This window comes from Dendroctonus ponderosae, unplaced genomic scaffold (genome assembly GCF_020466585.1).
Source record: "Dendroctonus ponderosae isolate FM_Combo_2020 unplaced genomic scaffold, Dpon_F_20191213v2 Dpon_F_20191213_8, whole genome shotgun sequence".
Classification (NCBI taxonomy): Eukaryota; Metazoa; Arthropoda; class Insecta; order Coleoptera; family Curculionidae; genus Dendroctonus; species Dendroctonus ponderosae.
The window spans coordinates 6,335,232-6,339,700 of record NW_026019016.1 but is presented as its reverse complement, the minus strand read 5'-3'; the positions used below and the strand labels follow the sequence as shown (position 1 = coordinate 6,339,700).

Genomic DNA, 4,469 nt, shown 5'->3' with positions numbered 1-4,469 from the left:
TAAGGAAGTTTTGATCTTTTTTAGAGAGCGTCTCTTGCTGCTGATTTTTGGTCATTTCTGGGCGCTTCTCAAAAATCAGTCTCTTTGTGTATTTGCGCGATTTTTTTGCCTGAAGTACCTGAATCCTTTGTTGTTGCCGTGTAAAAGTTTCAAGAACCCCGTTGGTCTAGTTAGGAAGTTTTGATGTTCTTTAGAGAGCTCTTCATGTAGCTGAGATTTGGTAATTTTTGAACGCTTGTCAAAAACCAATCGCTAGGTCCTTTTGCTCGAATTTCTTACCTGAGGCACCTGAATGTTTTGTTTTTCGTGTGTAAAAGTTTCAATTGGCCTGTTGATCTAGTAAGGAAGTTTTGATCTTTTTTAGAGAGCGTCTCTTGCTGCTGATTTTTGGTCATTTCTGGGCGCTTCTCAAAAATCAGTCTCTTTGTGTATTTGTGCGATTTTTTTGCCTGAAGTACCTGAATCCTTTGTTGTTGCCGTGTAAAGTTTCAAGAACCCCGTTGGTCTAGTTAGGAACTTGTGATTTTCTTTAGATAGCGCCTCATGTGGCTGATATTTGGTAGTTTTTGAACGCTTCTCAAAAATCAATCGCTAGGTCCTTTTGGTCGAATTTCTTACCTGAAGCACCTAAATGCTTTGTTTTGTGTGTAAAAGTTTCAACTAGCCCGGTGGCCTAGTTAGGAAGTTTTGATTTTTTAGAGAGCGCCCCATGGGACTGATTTTTGTCATTTTTGGGCGCTTGTCAAAAATCAGTCACTGCGTGTTTTTGCGTGATTTTTCTACCTGAAGTACCCTGATCGTCTTGTCTTTGCCGTGTAAAAGTTTCAATTGGCCTGTTGGTCTAGTGAGGTAGTTTTGATTTTTTAGAGAGCGTCTCTTGTTGCTAATTTTTGGGCGCTTCTCAAAAAAGTAACTGCTTGCTTTTGCACGATTTTACCACCCGGTATACTTTGCAAGTTCGGCTCTTCCCATGTTTGAGTCAAAAGCTGCTATAGATGGGTAACTCTGTAGTAGAAAAGTTCAAAGCTTGCATACACAGACATTGAGCGGTTTTGAGACCAAAAGCCGAAACAATGGGCCGTGAAAACGGTACCCGGTCTTTACGCCAACGGAAATCCGCAAAATTACAATTTATTAAAGATTGTCGCATTACGTGTCCGGAACTCTGATTGGGCTGATTCACGTTGGTCAAAGTCGCCCAATTACCCCATTCCATCGGCCGATTATCCAATTGGTTTGGCCTATTTTCTAATAATACGAAAAAAATGGCACGACTCACTGTCTGCTGTTACTCACACACCCGACTAAGGTGTTGACTATCAGTCACCGTTCTTATGAAAAATTCATAATTCCGATTAAGCCGTTTCAGAGGACTGACCGATAACATCTCCAGTTTGTCCACGAAGAGACACACTACCTGTTCTTCTGATAACGATTTAAATTAATTTTTTCCAGACACCTCTCGGTCATTGTCGGCCACTCGGTTCTCTACAGTTGCGACTGAAATCGCCCCCCCGATTTAACTGGAAATATGGTAAAACATATGGAAATGGGATTTTTAGGGGTGCGTTTCGAGATTTTAATAAAGTTAGACGGCCGGGGGCCCGATGCGCGCCACCCATTATTTATGTGTTAATGCGCTCTGGGGTTTACATGTTAATCAAGGGGCGTCGCTTGCAGGCGTTTATTTTCTAGTTTGGGACTTCAAACCAGACTCAATGGAGCTTTTAATAGAGAATATTTTTTTTAAGAGCAGCGAAAGGCGTGCAATGCACCAACAGTCTATTTTCACACAGACGGAAATAGCCCTTCCATTGTGTCCCAACATGTTCCATCCATTAGCTTGACAAAACCTTTGAAAATCCTGTTTAGGAAATTGAAAACCTTTGCGTCATCAGCATGGGCCTTTGGTGGCAATTTTTTCGATTTTAATGCGGTTTTGATACCGAAAATACTCTGATGTAGATGAATGTTCTGTGTGTGTTTTGGCTGAGCTGAACAGTGGCTGCCCGAACATCTGCCGCCCTAAGTGCCCTTTAATAACCGAAATGCTTTTGATGCCAGACCGGAAAAGGCGTCATTCAGATTCCTTTTCAGCAGCGGGGCGAAGGGCCCGAATTATTTTGCGTGCCCTCCATAATGCCCGCTCAAACTTGTTAACTGTGTAATTTTCGGGTTTGGTGGGTCGTTGACACGCGGCACAAAAATCCCCATTATACCTGTTAAGTAAAGAAATTGTCTCAACGATAAGCCGAACCATCAGGAACCTACAAAGGGGGGCGGATTCACGTTTATTTATAGGCCCGTGCTGCCAGCACCCCTAAAGCATCTGCCACTTACTTCCCCGTGCAAACATCGCGCTGGAAACCCGACACGCTAAACGGGAAGTGGTTCACAAGGTGGTCTCGACAAGGCCCGATTTCCAGATTTTTCGAGGATCGCGTGCATTTTCGTATCGTAAACGTGATAAGGCAGGTAGTGCGAGATAAACCGAGATGGCTCGTGTGCAATGATGCATCTGTCGTCTGCCAGTACCAGCAGCGTTCGCGCCTTCCGGCCCTACTGCTCCTGACTGGGTTTGTCCTGGTTTGGAGCTGAACGAGCTCATCAAACAACACCCGAACTCATTGGTGGTGAGCAGGAAAGTGCCCTGGAAATGTTTGGTACGGTGTCGATGACTCAAAATTTACTTTGAGCGGTTTTAATCGACGATATCTAGTGACGAGCGAGACTGGTTTGGACGAAAAAGACTCCAAAATCGACAAATGTTCATTTTTTGCATTAAAACCAGTGTCGGCCCGAAGGGCTCGGCACAACAAATACATTGGACTGAGTTAGATGTCGATATTGTGCCCTCTGGGCTCGACACGGGTTTGGACGCAAAAAGGAGTTTAGAGAGAGCATTACATTAAATTTCATGTAAAACATTAGAAAAAAAAATAATTTTTTACCGCACTGAAAGAATTTTGTGCATTTGCAATGCTTTTCTGTGTACAGGGTGTCCCGTAAGCACATGATCAAAAGGGCACAGAGACATTATTTGGCTCAAATGGAGACCTAACTTTTATTAAGAAAATTGTCCGGCTCGTCTGCTAGGTCAAAGGTCTTGTTAAAAGTCATGTTTTGATGAAGCAACCGAGTTCATCCGCTTTGGGCAAAAGACGAATTCTTGCGTGTCTTGGTACAAAAACTACAAGAACTTTTGATTTGGTGGCCGAAATCAACTGATTTCTTTGACTTAATGCACTATTTTTTTGAACATTTTTCAAGTCATTTTCAACAATTTTTCATTTTTTTGAACGCTTTTCAACAAAGCGATGAGCTCTGATGATTCATCAAAACGTGAGTATTACACAGGAACAAATTCATGGCGAGTTTTATTAAAATTCATTGTACCATCCTTTCGATATTTTCAAAAAATATTTTTTTTGCAGAACTTTGGCCATCTGTAGCAGATAAACTAGACATTTTATGTTGGTAAAAGTTATATCAGATTGTCTTCTTTTGACACTTTTTGTGCTTATGGGACACCCTGTATTATTTTGCTTTTTTGCGACAACTCCGGACTCTTTTGCGCCTTCGTCTTGGATCCTTGCTTTGCTCATCACTAGCGATATCCGCTCAAAATGAGCCAAAACGGTCCATTATTCCGGATTCAAAGGGTCACTTTGAGCGAATTGAGATCGAATATACCGGTAAACAAGTCGGTGAATCAATGACCGTTTTCCAGACGAAATGGGACATTGATGGGACAAACAGCCATTTAATGTAACACACCTTGAAAGCAGTAGGAGGCGCACATGCCGACATGACGCGCGTGTAACCGAATATTTTTATTTGAAAAGCATTTTATCATTGTTGCACTTTCCCGATATCGGTTCGGAGCAACAAGGGGCCCCACTGTCTGGGCTCCGGAAGCTCGAAGACAGGTGGGCCCTTTGCCATCTAGAAGCCCTTTTGGCGAACGTCATAATGCGCCAATGTGTGCGGCTGAAAACGAATATATGGGGCCCTTCTTTGCGCCGCGCTACCAAATTCCGAAAGTGAAATATGATTACATGCTTCGGCTTATTTATGGGGCCGGGTTTTGGGATTTATCATCAGCACGTGTGTCTGGCCGTTTATGGGGTTTTTAAATACTGATGACCCTCCGGTCCAGAGTTCCTCTGTCCTCTGGACACAAGGGCGGATCCAGGGGGGGGNCCCCATTCAATTTTCTATGAAACTATGCCAAAACGAATTCTCTGGCTCGAATGGTTCTTGAGAAACTTCGAACAAAGCAGCGTCATGTTCAAGTGGATTTTGCAACTCAAAGAAAACCACGCTAAATCTAAAACTTCTTGAATTCAAGCATTTTTTGAGAGAACTGCCAATATTTCCCCATCCATGGTTCACTTTCTAAAAAGGCCATTTATTTATCTCTAGAATGATGTACAAATGAGCGTTCTTGCTCATTTTGCCTCCGAGAA

General features: G+C 42.8%; 1 protein-coding gene across 1 annotated transcript in view; it reads left to right on the top strand.

Moving 5' to 3' along the window:
* Positions 1-4,469, top strand: part of LOC109543364 (acid phosphatase type 7) — a 41,657-nt gene that overhangs the window by 2,454 nt on the left and 34,734 nt on the right. The gene's annotated exons all lie outside the window — the stretch shown is intronic.